This window comes from Lampetra planeri, chromosome 3, assembly GCF_965212315.1.
Source record: "Lampetra planeri chromosome 3, kcLamPlan1.2.h2, whole genome shotgun sequence".
NCBI lineage: Eukaryota > Metazoa > Chordata > Hyperoartia > Petromyzontiformes > Petromyzontidae > Lampetra > Lampetra planeri.
This window is the reverse complement of record NC_136109.1, coordinates 19666307-19682430: the sequence shown is the minus strand read 5'-3', so window position 1 is coordinate 19682430 and position 16124 is coordinate 19666307. Positions and strand designations below refer to the sequence as shown.

The window sequence follows — 16124 nt, the reverse complement described above, 5'->3', positions numbered from 1 at the left end:
CGTACCACCCGCAGACTGACGGGATGGTGGAGAGACTCCACAAAACCTTGACTTCCATGCTGTGCCAGCAGGTGTGCGAGGCACATGTAGATTGGGACCTGCAGGTCCCGGGAGTCCTTGCTGCGTATAGAATGGCCCCCCATGCAGCTACGGGGTTTTCCCCATTCTATTTGATGTACGGTCGGGAAGCTGACCCGCCAATAGAAAAGCAACTTGGCCTGTCCGCTCCACGAACTAATTCTAATTTGGCAGAACATATTAAGTTTAATATTCACAAGCTGACAGAGGCGAGGGAGGCCGCGCGGCTTAATTCGCGGGCTCGCCAAATTGCTAATGAACGGTTGCGGGCACGGAAGGTGTCCATGCACGAATGGAAACCAGGTGACAGGGCCTGGCTGCATTGCCCTCAGGCACCCTTGGCTACGTCGCCTAAATTGTTGAGACCGTGGAGGGGACCCGTGGAGGTTGTGCGCGTTGCACGGCCCCAGTGCGTTCAGATAAAGTGGGGAAAGCGCCGGTGGTACGTTCACCCCTCCCGACTGAAACCGTTCTCGCCTCCATATGGCCTCCCCTTGTGTCGTGATGGCCGGGCGTGTGACGTGACCGGCGACCCAGAGGGGGAAATGTCTCTGCCTGATCCACACGTATTTTCGCCTGATCTGCTCCCAGGTGTCTCGGAACTGACAGCTGCCGATCACCGGCGGCCGGATCTCCGCGGCGGGGCCGGCCCTTTCAGGCCCGTTCCGCGCCGTCTGGAGCAGCCGGAACCGCCGGACGGTCGTCAGTGTCCCGCCCCATACGATGGACCAGCCAGACGGACTCGCGCCAGGTCGTGCTACTTTGCATGACCTGCCTCGTGAGGAGTCGGGGCAGTTGGAGCGCCTCGTCACTGCGTGTAGTCGCAGGGACGTGGGGCGCGTTCGTTTCGAATTTGCTCGTATCGTGTTATTGTTGACTTTTCGGGTTCATTGTCAATCTGTACATAGTTATTCTTGTTGTTGTTGTTGTTGTGTTATGTTACGGGGCACACTCGGGGGGTTACGGGGTTTTTTTTTGTTGGTTGTCGTTTTATCGTCGCGGTTGGTTGTTGTTAGCAGCCGGGCCGGCTGCGAGCTATGTGGGAGGGGGTGATGTAGTGGTGATACGCGCTGGGTGTATATGTCGTGTGCCAGCGCGTATGTACGGGTGTGTGTGTGGTGACGCGCGCTGACGGGGAGGAGCAGGCGTCAGTGCGCGGGTGGGGGTAGTGCTGCTGATTGGCTGTGTGCCGTGACGCGCCCAGAGGGAGTGATCGGGTAGCAGCGCGGTGTGATTGGTCGGGGAGTGGAAACACGCGCTGAGCGGAACCGGATCGTAGGGATAGCGCGTGGGGATTGGGTAACTGAGGAGCGGTGCCGACGTTGAGGTCCGCATCCGCTCCGTCTCCCGGGAAGAAGGGGTATATAAGGTGATGCACAGAGGAGCAGGGGCAGAAGTGGAACCATCTAAGAATGAAGACAAGGGTGCAGAGATAGAGCCCGGAGAGGAGAGTAATGGAGAGTAATGGAGAGTAGAGGAGAGTAAGGTATAAGTGTGTAGCCAGCGAGAGAGAACGGTCTACACGAGCTGAGTAATGTATAGTGTGTAGCCAGCGAGAGAGAACGGTCTACACGAGCTGAGTAATGTATAGTGTGTAGCCAGCGAGAGAGAACGGTCTACACGAGCTGAGTAATGTATAGTGTGTAGCCAGCGAGAGAGAACGGTCTACACGAGCTGAGTAATGTATAGGGTGTAGCCAGCGAGAGAGAACGGTCTACACGAGCCGAGTATGCATACGGTGTAGCCAGCGAGAGAGGAAGGTCTACACGAGCCGAGTATGCATACGGTGTAGCCAGAGAGAGAGATGCAAAGTCTACACGAGGCGAGTGGAGAGTGTAGCAGAGGCGCAGAGTCTACACGAGGCGAGAGAGGAGTGTAGCCGAGGCGCGGAGTCTACACGAGGCACAGAGAGCCGGCAGCACAGAATCCAGAGTCAAGAGAAGCGCATTGTGAAGAAGAGAGGCCACGCGTTGTATTGTTACAAGTCAAGATTTAATAAAAGAAGTGTGTTCCCGTCAAGGAGTTTCCTGCCGTCATTTTCCAATACTTCACAGAGAAGATTAGCATGGCCCCTGCGCAAGGATGACACGCAAATTCGTGAAGCGTTCCATATTTTTCACCTTTTAATTCACATTCCTGAACGTCTGCTTGTGTTGCGGCCGAAACGTCGTGAGAATGTTATTATGTTTAATATGTATTATTTTATTATTTCCCTTCTACGTGACTTTACCGAAAGATCCAAGAATATTCCTGTACCTAATGGCAAACAAGCGTTGCTCAATTTATTTGCTTACACGAATGATACACTAGGTGTCTTCAGGATTTCAGCTGGTTGGCATTACACAGATCTGGGGGCTGGCGAGGAAGTACAACAAGTAGGTTCCCGTACCTGTCTTTTCAGATCTTTGAGCGTTAGACTCATGTTTGTAGTTTTCCTGGCCACGTTGGTTTCTCCTTGAATGCAAAATTACACTGTGGTCCTCCCTCAAATATATACATTCTTTGGTGACACTGCGTTGGCCCGTGCTCGAAACGTCGCATACTTATTTCTTTTCCTACGTGCTGAATGACAAAATGTGCAAATAAGAACGGCTTTGACCCGTCAGTAAATTCAAACTGCCTCTGACCCAGGACATCTTTGTGCCATCCATGAAGGCACCTCCAGTGTGCCCACCTGTTCTATCCCACAATGCACTCCTGCATAAAACATGCCAGTCAATCCCAACAAATATGTGCTCAATAAACACACTTCTTTAACGTAAAATTCATATCTACATATCTATAATATTAGAATATAATGTTTCGTGAGAATTACTGGCAACACGTTGCTCTTTTTAAACACTAGAACATATTTGACAGGCCCCATGGTGAAAAGCATGTTAGTACCCTGGTGTTACAAATACCCGTCGCGACACTAGTGTGTTGTGTACTTGCTCCGGCAGTACATATACTAAAATTGGAACGATACAGAGAAGATTAGCATGGCCCCTGCGCAAGGATGACACGCAAATTCGTGAAGCGTTCCATATTTTTCACCTTTTAATTCACATTCCTGAACATCTGCTTGTGTTGCGGCCGAAACGTCGTGAGAATTTTATTATGTTTAATATGTATTATTTTATTATTTCCCTTCTACGTGACTTTATCGAAAGATCCAAGACTATTCCTGTACCTAATGGCAAACAAGCGTTGCTCAATTTATTTGCTTACACGAATGATACACTAAGTGTCTTCAGCTGGTTGGCATGACACAGATCTGGGGGCTGGCGAGGAAGTACAACAAGTAGGTTCCCGTACCTGTCTTTTCAGATCTTTGAGCGTTAGACTCATGTTTGTAGTTTTCCTGGCCACGTTGGTTTCTCCTTGAATGCAAAATTACACTGTGGTCCTCCCTCAAATATATACATTCTTTGGTGACACTGCGTTGGCCCGTGCTCGAAACGTCGCATACTTATTTCTTTTCCTACGTGCTGAATGACCAAATGTGCTAATAAGAACGGCTTTGGCCCGTCAGTAAATTCAAACTGCCTCTGACCCAGGACATCTTTGTGCCATCCATGAAGGCACCTCCAGTGTGCCCACCTGTTCTATCCCACAATGCACTCCTGCATAAAACATGCCAGTCAATCCCAACAAATATGTGCTCAATAAACACACTTCTTTAACGTAAAATTCATATCTACATATCTATAATATTAGAATATAATGTTTCGTGAGAATTACTGCCAACACGTTGCTCTTTTTAAACACTAGAACATATTTGACAGGCCCCATGGTGAAAAGCATGTTAGTACCCTGGTGTTACAAATACCCGTCGCGACACTAGTGTGTTGTGTACTTGCTCCGGCAGTACATATACTAAAATTGGAACGATACAGAGAAGATTAGCATGGCCCCTGCGCAAGGATGACACGCAAATTCGTGAAGCGTTCCATATTTTTCACCTTTTAATTCACATTCCTGAACGTCTGCTTGTGTTGCGGCCGAAACTTCGTGAGAATGTTATTATGTTTAATATGTATTATTTTATTATTTCCCTTCTACGTGACTTTATCGAAAGATCCAAGACTATTCCTGTACCTAATGGCAAACAAGCGTTGCTCAATTTATTTGCTTACACGAATGATACACTAAGTGTCTTGAGCTGGTTGGCATGACACAGATCTGGGGGCTGGCGAGGAAGTACAACAAGTAGGTTCCCGTACCTGTCTTTTCAGATCTTTGAGCGTTAGACTCATGTTTGTAGTTTTCCTGGCCACGTTGGTTTCTCCTTGAATGCAAAATTACACTGTGGTCCTCCCTCAAATATATACATTCTTTGGTGACACTGCGTTGGCCCGTGCTCGAAACGTCGCATACTTATTTCTTTTCCTACGTGCTGAATGACCAAATGTGCTAATAAGAACGGCTTTGGCCCGTCAGTAAATTCAAACTGCCTCTGACCCAGGACATCTTTGTGCCATCCATGAAGGCACCTCCAGTGTGCCCACCTGTTCTATCCCACAATGCACTCCTGCATAAAACATGCCAGTCAATCCCAACAAATATGTGCTCAATAAACACACTTCTTTAACGTAAAATTCATATCTACATATCTATAATATTAGAATATAATGTTTCGTGAGAATTACTGCCAACACGTTGCTCTTTTTAAACACTAGAACATATTTGACAGGCCCCATGGTGAAAAGCATGTTAGTACCCTGGTGTTACAAATACCCGTCGCGACACTAGTGTGTTGTGTACTTGCTCCGGCAGTACATATACTAAAATTGGAACGATACAGAGAAGATTAGCATGGCCCCTGCGCAAGGATGACACGCAAATTCGTGAAGCGTTCCATATTTTTCACCTTTTAATTCACATTCCTGAACGTCTGCTTGTGTTGCGGCCGAAACGTCGTGAGAATGTTATTATGTTTAATATGTATTATTTTATTATTTCCCTTCTACGTGACTTTACCGAAAGATCCAAGAATATTCCTGTACCTAATGGCAAACAAGCGTTGCTCAATTTATTTGCTTACACGAATGATACACTAAGTGTCTTCAGGATTTCAGCTGGTTGGCATTACACAGATCTGGGGGCTGGCGAGGAAGTACAGCAAGTAGGTTCCCGTACCTGTCTTTTCAGATCTTTGAGCGTTAGACTCATGTTTGTAGTTTTCCTGGCCACGTTGGTTTCTCCTTGAATGCAAAACTCCACTGTGGTCCTCCCTCAAATATATACATTGTTTGGTGACACTGCGTTGGCCCGTGCTCGAAACGTCGCATATTTATTACTTTTCCTACGTGCTGAATGACCAAATGTGCTAATAAGAACGGCTTTGGCCCGTCAGTAAATTCAAACTGCCTCTGACCCAGGACATCTTTGTGCCATCCATGAAGGCACCTCCAGTGTGCCCACCTGTTCTATCCCACAATGCACTCGGGCATACAACATGCCAGTGAATCCCAACAAATATGTGCTCAATAAACACACTTCTTTAACGTAAAATACATATTTACATATCTATAATATTAGAATATAATGTTTCGTGAGTATTACTGCCAACACGTTGCTTTTTTAAACACTAGAACATCTTTTACAGGCCCCATGATGAAAAGTATGTTAGTATCCTGGTGTTACAAATACCCGTCGCGACACTAGTGTGTTCTGTACTTGCTCCGGCAGTACATATACTAAAATTGGAACGATACAGAGAAGATTAGCATGGCCCCTGCGCAAGGATGACACGCAAATTCGTGAAGCGTTCCATATTTTTCACCTTTTAATTCACATTCCTGAACGTCTGCTTGTGTTGCGGCCGAAACGTCGTGAGAATGTTATTATGTTTAATATGTATTATTTTATTATTTCCCTTCTACGTGACTTTACCGAAAGATCCAAGAATATTCCTGTACCTAATGGCAAACAAGCGTTGCTCAATTTATTTGCTTACACGAATGATACACTAGGTGTCTTCAGGATTTCAGCTGGTTGGCATTACACAGATCTGGGGGCTGGCGAGGAAGTACAGCAAGTAGGTTCCCGTACCTGTCTTTTCAGATCTTTGAGCGTTAGACTCATGTTTGTAGTTTTCCTGGCCACGTTGGTTTCTCCTTGAATGCAAAACTCCACTGTGGTCCTCCCTCAAATATATACATTGTTTGGTGACACTGCGTTGGCCCGTGCTCGAAACGTCGCATATTTATTACTTTTCCTACGTGCTGAATGACCAAATGTGCTAATAAGAACGGCTTTGGCCCGTCAGTAAATTCAAACTGCCTCTGACCCAGGACATCTTTGTGCCATCCATGAAGGCACCTCCAGTGTGCCCACCTGTTCTATCCCACAATGCACTCGGGCATACAACATGCCAGTGAATCCCAACAAATATGTGCTCAATAAACACACTTCTTTAACGTAAAATACATATTTACATATCTATAATATTAGAATATAATGTTTCGTGAGTATTACTGCCAACACGTTGCTCTTTTTAAACACTAGAACATCTTTTACAGGCCCCATGATGAAAAGGATGTTAGTACCCTGGTGTTACAAATACCCGTCGCGACACTAGTGTGTTCTGTACTTGCTCCTGCAGTACATATACTAAAATTGGAACGATACAGAGAAGATTAGCATGGCCCCTGCGCAAGGATGACACGCAAATTCGTGAAGCGTTCCATATTTTTCACCTTTTAATTCACATTCCTGAACGTCTGCTTGTGTTGCGGCCGAAACGTCGTGAGAATGTTATTATGTTTAATATGTATTATTTTATTATTTCCCTTCTACGTGACTTTACCGAAAGATCCAAGAATATTCCTGTACCTAATGGCAAACTAGCGTTGCTCAATTTATTTGCTTACACGAATGATACACTAAGTGTCTTCAGGATTTCAGCTGGTTGGCATTACACAGATCTGGGGGCTGGCGAGGAAGTACAGCAAGTAGGTTCCCGTACCTGTCTTTTCAGATCTTTGAGCGTTAGACTCATGTTTGTAGTTTTCCTGGCCACGTTGGTTTCTCCTTGAATGCAAAACTCCACTGTGGTCCTCCCTCAAATATATACATTGTTTGGTGACACTGCGTTGGCCCGTGCTCGAAACGTCGCATATTTATTACTTTTCCTACGTGCTGAATGACCAAATGTGCTAATAAGAACGGCTTTGGCCCGTCAGTAAATTCAAACTGCCTCTGACCCAGGACATCTTTGTGCCATCCATGAAGGCACCTCCAGTGTGCCCACCTGTTCTATCCCACAATGCACTCGGGCATACAACATGCCAGTGAATCCCAACAAATATGTGCTCAATAAGCACACTTCTTTAACGTAAAATACATATTTACATATCTATAATATTAGAATATAATGTTTCGTGAGTATTACTGCCAACACGTTGCTTTTTTTAAACACTAGAACATCTTTTACAGGCCCCATGATGAAAAGGATGTAAGTACCCTGGTGTTACAAATACCCGTCGCGACACTAGTGTGTTCTGTACTTGCTCCGGCAGTACATATACTAAAATTGGAACGATACAGAGAAGATTAGCATGGCCCCTGCGCAAGGATGACACGCAAATTCGTGAAGCGTTCCATATTTTTCACCTTTTAATTCACATTCCTGAACGTCTGCTTGTGTTGCGGCCGAAACGTCGTGAGAATGTTATTATGTTTAATATGTATTATTTTATTATTTCCCTTCTACGTGACTTTACCGAAAGATCCAAGAATATTCCTGTACCTAATGGCAAACAAGCGTTGCTCAATTTATTTGCTTACACGAATGATACACTAAGTGTCTTCAGGATTTCAGCTGGTTGGCATTACACAGATCTGGGGGCTGGCGAGGAAGTACAGCAAGTAGGTTCCCGTACCTGTCTTTTCAGATCTTTGAGCGTTAGACTCATGTTTGTAGTTTTCCTGGCCACGTTGGTTTCTCCTTGAATGCAAAACTCCACTGTGGTCCTCCCTCAAATATATACATTGTTTGGTGACACTGCGTTGGCCCGTGCTCGAAACGTCGCATATTTATTACTTTTCCTACGTGCTGAATGACCAAATGTGCTAATAAGAACGGCTTTGGCCCGTCAGTAAATTCAAACTGCCTCTGACCCAGGACATCTTTGTGCCATCCATGAAGGCACCTCCAGTGTGCCCACCTGTTCTATCCCACAATGCACTCGGGCATACAACATGCCAGTGAATCCCAACAAATATGTGCTCAATAAGCACACTTCTTTAACGTAAAATACATATTTACATATCTATAATATTAGAATATAATGTTTCGTGAGTATTACTGCCAACACGTTGCTTTTTTTAAACACTAGAACATCTTTTACAGGCCCCATGATGAAAAGGATGTTAGTACCCTGGTGTTACAAATACCCGTCGCGACACTAGTGTGTTCTGTACTTGCTCCGGCAGTACATATACTAAAATTGGAACGATACAGAGAAGATTAGCATGGCCCCTGCGCAAGGATGACACGCAAATTCGTGAAGCGTTCCATATTTTTCACCTTTTAATTCACATTCCTGAACGTCTGCTTGTGTTGCGGCCGAAACGTCGTGAGAATGTTATTATGTTTAATATGTATTATTTTATTATTTCCCTTCTACGTGACTTTACCGAAAGATCCAAGAATATTCCTGTACCTAATGACAAACAAGCGTTGCTCAATTTATTTGCTTACACGAATGATACACTAGGTGTCTTCAGGATTTCAGCTGGTTGGCATTACACAGATCTGGGGGCTGGCGAGGAAGTACAGCAAGTAGGTTCCCGTACCTGTCTTTTCAGATCTTTGAGCGTTAGACTCATGTTTGTAGTTTTCCTGGCCACGTTGGTTTCTCCTTGAATGCAAAACTCCACTGTGGTCCTCCCTCAAATATATACATTGTTTGGTGACACTGCGTTGGCCCGTGCTCGAAACGTCGCATATTTATTACTTTTCCTACGTGCTGAATGACCAAATGTGCTAATAAGAACGGCTTTGGCCCGTCAGTAAATTCAAACTGCCTCTGACCCAGGACATCTTTGTGCCATCCATGAAGGCACCTCCAGTGTGCCCACCTGTTCTATCCCACAATGCACTCGGGCATACAACATGCCAGTGAATCCCAACAAATATGTGCTCAATAAACACACGTCTTTAACGTAAAATACATATTTACATATCTATAATATTAGAATATAATGTTTCGTGAGTATTACTGCCAACACGTTGCTTTTTTTAAACACTAGAACATCTTTTACAGGCCCCATGATGAAAAGGATGTTAGTACCCTGGTGTTACAAATACCCGTCGCGACACTAGTGTGTTCTGTACTTGCTCCTGCAGTACATATACTAAAATTGGAACGATACAGAGAAGATTAGCATGGCCCCTGCGCAAGGATGACACGCAAATTCGTGAAGCGTTCCATATTTTTCACCTTTTAATTCACATTCCTGAACGTCTGCTTGTGTTGCGGCCGAAACGTCGTGAGAATGTTATTATGTTTAATATGTATTATTTTATTATTTCCCTTCTACGTGACTTTACCGAAAGATCCAAGAATATTCCTGTACCTAATGACAAACAAGCGTTGCTCAATTTATTTGCTTACACGAATGATACACTAAGTGTCTTCAGGATTTCAGCTGGTTGGCATTACACAGATCTGGGGGCTGGCGAGGAAGTACAGCAAGTAGGTTCCCGTACCTGTCTTTTCAGATCTTTGAGCGTTAGACTCATGTTTGTAGTTTTCCTGGCCACGTTGGTTTCTCCTTGAATGCAAAACTCCACTGTGGTCCTCCCTCAAATATATACATTGTTTGGTGACACTGCGTTGGCCCGTGCTCGAAACGTCGCATATTTATTACTTTTCCTACGTGCTGAATGACCAAATGTGCTAATAAGAACGGCTTTGGCCCGTCAGTAAATTCAAACTGCCTCTGACCCAGGACATCTTTGTGCCATCCATGAAGGCACCTCCAGTGTGCCCACCTGTTCTATCCCACAATGCACTCGGGCATACAACATGCCAGTGAATCCCAACAAATATGTGCTCAATAAACACACGTCTTTAACGTAAAATACATATTTACATATCTATAATATTAGAATATAATGTTTCGTGAGTATTACTGCCAACACGTTGCTTTTTTTAAACACTAGAACATCTTTTACAGGCCCCATGATGAAAAGGATGTTAGTACCCTGGTGTTACAAATACCCGTCGCGACACTAGTGTGTTCTGTACTTGCTCCTGCAGTACATATACTAAAATTGGAACGATACAGAGAAGATTAGCATGGCCCCTGCGCAAGGATGACACGCAAATTCGTGAAGCGTTCCATATTTTTCACCTTTTAATTCACATTCCTGAACGTCTGCTTGTGTTGCGGCCGAAACGTCGTGAGAATGTTATTATGTTTAATATGTATTATTTTATTATTTCCCTTCTACGTGACTTTACCGAAAGATCCAAGAATATTCCTGTACCTAATGGCAAACTAGCGTTGCTCAATTTATTTGCTTACACGAATGATACACTAAGTGTCTTCAGGATTTCAGCTGGTTGGCATTACACAGATCTGGGGGCTGGCGAGGAAGTACAGCAAGTAGGTTCCCGTACCTGTCTTTTCAGATCTTTGAGCGTTAGACTCATGTTTGTAGTTTTCCTGGCCACGTTGGTTTCTCCTTGAATGCAAAACTCCACTGTGGTCCTCCCTCAAATATATACATTGTTTGGTGACACTGCGTTGGCCCGTGCTCGAAACGTCGCATATTTATTACTTTTCCTACGTGCTGAATGACCAAATGTGCTAATAAGAACGGCTTTGGCCCGTCAGTAAATTCAAACTGCCTCTGACCCAGGACATCTTTGTGCCATCCATGAAGGCACCTCCAGTGTGCCCACCTGTTCTATCCCACAATGCACTCGGGCATACAACATGCCAGTGAATCCCAACAAATATGTGCTCAATAAACATACTTCTTTAACGTAAAATACATATTTACATATCTATAATATTAGAATATAATGTTTCGTGAGTATTACTGCCAACACGTTGCTTTTTTTAAACACTAGAACATCTTTTACAGGCCCCATGATGAAAAGGATGTTAGTACCCTGGTGTTACAAATACCCGTCGCGACACTAGTGTGTTCTGTACTTGCTCCTGCAGTACATATACTAAAATTGGAACGATACAGAGAAGATTAGCATGGCCCCTGCGCAAGGATGACACGCAAATTCGTGAAGCGTTCCATATTTTTCACCTTTTAATTCACATTCCTGAACGTCTGCTTGTGTTGCGGCCGAAACGTCGTGAGAATGTTATTATGTTTAATATGTATTATTTTATTATTTCCCTTCTACGTGACTTTACCGAAAGATCCAAGAATATTCCTGTACCTAATGGCAAACAAGCGTTGCTCAATTTATTTGCTTACACGAATGATACACTAAGTGTCTTAAGGATTTCAGCTGGTTGGCATTACACAGATCTGGGGGCTGGCGAGGAAGTACAGCAAGTAGGTTCCCGTACCTGTCTTTTCAGATCTTTGAGCGTTAGACTCATGTTTGTAGTTTTCCTGGCCACGTTGGTTTCTCCTTGAATGCAAAACTCCACTGTGGTCCTCCCTCAAATATATACATTGTTTGGTGACACTGCGTTGGCCCGTGCTCGAAACGTCGCATATTTATTACTTTTCCTACGTGCTGAATGACCAAATGTGCTAATAAGAACGGCTTTGGCCCGTCAGTAAATTCAAACTGCCTCTGACCCAGGACATCTTTGTGCCATCCATGAAGGCACCTCCAGTGTGCCCACCTGTTCTATCCCACAATGCACTCGGGCATACAACATGCCAGTGAATCCCAACAAATATGTGCTCAATAAGCACACTTCTTTAACGTAAAATACATATTTACATATCTATAATATTAGAATATAATGTTTCCTGAGTATTACTGCCAACACGTTGCTTTTTTTAAACACTAGAACATCTTTTACAGGCCCCATGATGAAAAGGATGTTAGTACCCTGGTGTTACAAATACCCGTCGCGACACTAGTGTGTTCTGTACTTGCTCCGGCAGTACATATACTAAAATTGGAACGATACAGAGAAGATTAGCATGGCCCCTGCGCAAGGATGACACGCAAATTCGTGAAGCGTTCCATATTTTTCACCTTTTAATTCACATTCCTGAACGTCTGCTTGTGTTGCGGCCGAAACGTCGTGAGAATGTTATTATGTTTAATATGTATTATTTTATTATTTCCCTTCTACGTGACTTTACCGAAAGATCCAAGAATATTCCTGTACCTAATGGCAAACAAGCGTTGCTCAATTTATTTGCTTACACGAATGATACACTAAGTGTCTTCAGCTGGTTGGCATGACACAGATCTGGGGGCTGGCGAGGAAGTACAACAAGTAGGTTCCCGTACCTGTCTTTTCAGATCTTTGAGCGTTAGACTCATGTTTGTAGTTTTCCTGGCCACGTTGGTTTCTCCTTGAATGCAAAACTCCACTGTGGTCCTCCCTCAAATATATACATTCTTTGGTGACACTGCGTTGGCCCGTGCTCGAAACGTCGCATATTTATTTCTTTTCCTACGTGCTGAATGACAAAATGTGCAAATAAGAACGGCTTTGACCCGTCAGTAAATTCAAACTGCCTCTGACCCAGGACATCTTTGTGCCATCCATGAAGGCACCTCCAGTGTGCCCACCTGTTCTATCCCACAATGCACTCCTGCATAAAACATGCCAGTCAATCCCAACAAATATGTGCTCAATAAACACACTTCTTTAACGTAAAATTCATATCTACATATCTATAATATTAGAATATAATGTTTCGTGAGAATTACTGCCAACACGTTGCTCTTTTTAAACACTAGAACATCTTTTACAGGCCCCATGGTGAAAAGCATGTTAGTACCCTGGTGTTACAAATACCCGTCGCGACACTAGTGTGTTGTGTACTTGCTCCGGCAGTACATATACTAAAATTGGAACGATACAGAGAAGATTAGCATGGCCCCTGCGCAAGGATGACACGCAAATTCGTGAAGCGTTCCATATTTTTCACCTTTTAATTCACATTCCTGAACGTCTGCTTGTGTTGCGGCCGAAACGTCGTGAGAATGTTATTATGTTTAATATGTATTATTTTATTATTTCCCTTCTACGTGACTTTACCGAAAGATCCAAGAATATTCCTGTACCTAATGGCAAACAAGCGTTGCTCAATTTATTTGCTTACACGATTGATACACTAAGTGTCTTCAGCTGGTTGGCATGACACAGATCTGGGGGCTGGCGAGGAAGTACAACAAGTAGGTTCCCGTACCTGTCTTTTCAGATCTTTGAGCGTTAGACTCATGTTTGTAGTTTTCCTGGCCATGTTGGTTTCTCCTTGAATGCAAAACTCCACTGTGGTCCTCCCTCAAATATATACATTCTTTGGTGACACTGCGTTGGCCCGTGCTCGAAACGTCGCATATTTATTTCTTTTCCTACGTGCTGAATGACAAAATGTGCAAATAAGAACGGCTTTGACCCGTCAGTAAATTCAAACTGCCTCTGACCCAGGACATCTTTGTGCCATCCATGAAGGCACCTCCAGTGTGCCCACCTGTTCTATCCCACAATGCACTCCTGCATAAAACATGCCAGTCAATCCCAACAAATATGTGCTCAATAAACACACTTCTTTAACGTAAAATTCATATCTACATATCTATAATATTAGAATATAATGTTTCGTGAGAATTACTGCCAACACGTTGCTCTTTTTAAACACTAGAACATCTTTTACAGGCCCCATGGTGAAAATCATGTTAGTACCCTGGTGTTACAAATACCCGTCGCGACACTAGTGTGTTGTGTACTTGCTCCGGCAGTACATATACTAAAATTGGAACGATACAGAGAAGATTAGCATGGCCCCTGCGCAAGGATGACACGCAAATTCGTGAAGCGTTCCATATTTTTCACCTTTTAATTCACATTCCTGAACGTCTGCTTGTGTTGCGGCCGAAACGTCGTGAGAATGTTATTATGTTTAATATGTATTATTTTATTATTTCCCTTCTACGTGACTTTATCGAAAGATCCAAGAATATTCCTGTACCTAATGGCAAACAAGCGTTGCTCAATTTATTTGCTTACACGAATGATACACTAAGTGTCTTCAGGATTTCAGCTGGTTGGCATTACACAGATCTGGGGGCTGGCGAGGAAGTACAGCAAGTAGGTTCCCGTACCTGTCTTTTCAGATCTTTGAGCGTTAGACTCATGTTTGTAGTTTTCCTGGCCACGTTGGTTTCTCCTTGAATGCAAAACTCCACTGTGGTCCTCCCTCAAATATATACATTCTTTGGTGACACTGCGTTGGCCCGTGCTCGAAACGTCGCATATTTATTACTTTTCCTACGTGCTGAATGACCAAATGTGCTAATAAGAACGGCTTTGGCCCGTCAGTAAATTCAAACTGCCTCTGACCCAGGACATATTTGTGCCATCCATGAAGGCACCTCCAGTGTGCCCACCTGTTCTATCCCACAATGCACTCGGGCATACAACATGCCAGTGAATCCCAAAAAATATGTGCTCAATAAACACACTTCTTTAACGTAAAATTCATATCTACATATCTATAATATTAGAATATAATGTTTCGTGAGAATTACTGCCAACACGTTGCTTTATTTAAACACTAGAACATCTTTTACAGGCCCCATGATGAAAAGTATGTTAGTATCCTGGTGTTACAAATACCCGTCGCGACAGAGAAGATTAGCATGGCCCCTGCGCAAGGATGACACGCAAATTCGTGAAGCGTTCCATATTTTTCACCTTTTATTCAATTTATTATGCTCCATAATAAATTGCTGGGGCACATGCCAATTCGTTTCTCGTGTCGTGACGTAAATGGAGTCACTATGTCGTTTATCGCCAGCTACTGTCACAAGAGTGGGACTGTGCATCTTGAGCACAGTATGGCATGGAAGCGGACCCCAAGGGGCATGGTTCTGGTGACGGTCAGAGAGAGGTCAAGTAAGGACGTGATATTCTGGATGAACCCGAGAGGGCACGTGAAGGGTAGCGAGGGGGCCCAAAGGGTGGCTTGAGGGACTCGTGATGCTTGGTCGAGAACCTTCTGGAAAAATCCAAAAGAGGGCGTGGCCGAAGGCAGAGCGAGGCCACTCTCAGGAGCATAAAAGGGAAGTCCTGAGAGCATTTGCGGCTGTCTGTTGGAATGGAACCCATCGGTGCTACGGCTCTTCGATCCTTGGTCTTTACACTCGGCATCGTGCATCAGGTAGTGTTTTACTGACTGATCCGGTTATGTAGTTACCCCGTTGTGGTAAAGGGTGACAAGAAATGTCCCTAGTGGTCCTCAAGGTAGGGCTGCTGATGTGTGGAATGGAAAATTGCAACGATATAACTTTGTGGTACACGCCGTTCTGTGGGGCAAAGTATAGGGGCTGCAGATTAACGGTTGCTGCACCTTGAGGTGCAACAGACTGAGTCGACCTTGAAGCGTGTCTTCCTTGACCCGGTACATGGGTCGACCTTGAGGCACGACTTCTTTGGCCAGGGATGCCGGAAGACGTCCAAATTGTACTTAAGAGGTGTGTGATTTGATGGGCATTTGAAGGTTCATACGTCGCCCCATCACCACCTGATTGTTGAGGGAGGTGTGTGATTGGATGGGCACTTATAAGGTTTAGACTTCGCCCTATCACCACCTAACTAATTGATGTGATGGTTGCACGGTGGCAGGGGACCCTGACATCCATGTTGTGTCGATGGGTGTGTGTGTATCCAGTCTGATCGTTTGTTGTGCATCCGTCACGACTGAAACCGTTGTTATCCCGCCGGGCGGGATCCCTTCATCTCCACTACCCAAGGGCCGGGTGGCTGATGTGTCCAACGAGCTGGGGCGTGTGTCCGCGGATGTCGTGCCTCAGGAGTTTCAGGTTTTCCACCCACAGGATTCCAGCGCCTGGCACCCTTGGAGTTGCCGGTTGCGCCGACCGGAT

The 16124-nt window shown here is 44.5% G+C and overlaps 14 non-coding genes and 1 pseudogene across 14 annotated transcripts; all 15 read left to right on the top strand.

Moving 5' to 3' along the window:
* The first annotated feature begins 2091 nt into the window (after window positions 1–2091).
* LOC144717381 (U6 spliceosomal RNA) lies at window positions 2092–2195 on the top strand. Its single transcript, XR_013585101.1, has one exon. It is a non-coding gene; the product is annotated as a U6 spliceosomal RNA (small nuclear RNA).
* Window positions 2196–3004: 809 nt separating this feature from the next.
* LOC144717398 (U6 spliceosomal RNA) lies at window positions 3005–3111 on the top strand. Its single transcript, XR_013585116.1, has one exon. It is a non-coding gene; the product is annotated as a U6 spliceosomal RNA (small nuclear RNA).
* An 801-nt stretch (window positions 3112–3912) lies between these two features.
* LOC144717397 (U6 spliceosomal RNA) lies at window positions 3913–4019 on the top strand. The gene has a single exon (XR_013585115.1). It is a non-coding gene; the product is annotated as a U6 spliceosomal RNA (small nuclear RNA).
* An 801-nt stretch (window positions 4020–4820) lies between these two features.
* Window positions 4821–4927, top strand: LOC144717396 (U6 spliceosomal RNA). The gene has a single exon (XR_013585114.1). It is a non-coding gene; the product is annotated as a U6 spliceosomal RNA (small nuclear RNA).
* Window positions 4928–5735: 808 nt separating this feature from the next.
* LOC144717395 (U6 spliceosomal RNA) lies at window positions 5736–5842 on the top strand. Its single transcript, XR_013585113.1, has one exon. It is a non-coding gene; the product is annotated as a U6 spliceosomal RNA (small nuclear RNA).
* Window positions 5843–6651: 809 nt separating this feature from the next.
* Window positions 6652–6758, top strand: LOC144717377 (U6 spliceosomal RNA). The gene has a single exon (XR_013585097.1). It is a non-coding gene; the product is annotated as a U6 spliceosomal RNA (small nuclear RNA).
* An 809-nt stretch (window positions 6759–7567) lies between these two features.
* On the top strand, window positions 7568–7674 carry LOC144717394 (U6 spliceosomal RNA). Its single transcript, XR_013585112.1, has one exon. It is a non-coding gene; the product is annotated as a U6 spliceosomal RNA (small nuclear RNA).
* An 809-nt stretch (window positions 7675–8483) lies between these two features.
* On the top strand, window positions 8484–8590 carry LOC144717393 (U6 spliceosomal RNA). The gene has a single exon (XR_013585111.1). It is a non-coding gene; the product is annotated as a U6 spliceosomal RNA (small nuclear RNA).
* Window positions 8591–9399: 809 nt separating this feature from the next.
* On the top strand, window positions 9400–9506 carry LOC144717376 (U6 spliceosomal RNA). Its single transcript, XR_013585096.1, has one exon. It is a non-coding gene; the product is annotated as a U6 spliceosomal RNA (small nuclear RNA).
* Window positions 9507–10315: 809 nt separating this feature from the next.
* Window positions 10316–10422, top strand: LOC144717375 (U6 spliceosomal RNA). Its single transcript, XR_013585095.1, has one exon. It is a non-coding gene; the product is annotated as a U6 spliceosomal RNA (small nuclear RNA).
* An 809-nt stretch (window positions 10423–11231) lies between these two features.
* Window positions 11232–11338, top strand: LOC144717374 (U6 spliceosomal RNA). The gene has a single exon (XR_013585094.1). It is a non-coding gene; the product is annotated as a U6 spliceosomal RNA (small nuclear RNA).
* Window positions 11339–12147: 809 nt separating this feature from the next.
* Window positions 12148–12254, top strand: LOC144717392 (U6 spliceosomal RNA). The gene has a single exon (XR_013585110.1). It is a non-coding gene; the product is annotated as a U6 spliceosomal RNA (small nuclear RNA).
* Window positions 12255–13055: 801 nt separating this feature from the next.
* On the top strand, window positions 13056–13162 carry LOC144717391 (U6 spliceosomal RNA). The gene has a single exon (XR_013585109.1). It is a non-coding gene; the product is annotated as a U6 spliceosomal RNA (small nuclear RNA).
* Window positions 13163–13963: 801 nt separating this feature from the next.
* Window positions 13964–14070, top strand: LOC144717390 (U6 spliceosomal RNA). Its single transcript, XR_013585108.1, has one exon. It is a non-coding gene; the product is annotated as a U6 spliceosomal RNA (small nuclear RNA).
* A 765-nt stretch (window positions 14071–14835) lies between these two features.
* LOC144717382 (U6 spliceosomal RNA) lies at window positions 14836–14931 on the top strand (annotated as a pseudogene).
* Window positions 14932–16124: the final 1193 nt, after the last annotated feature.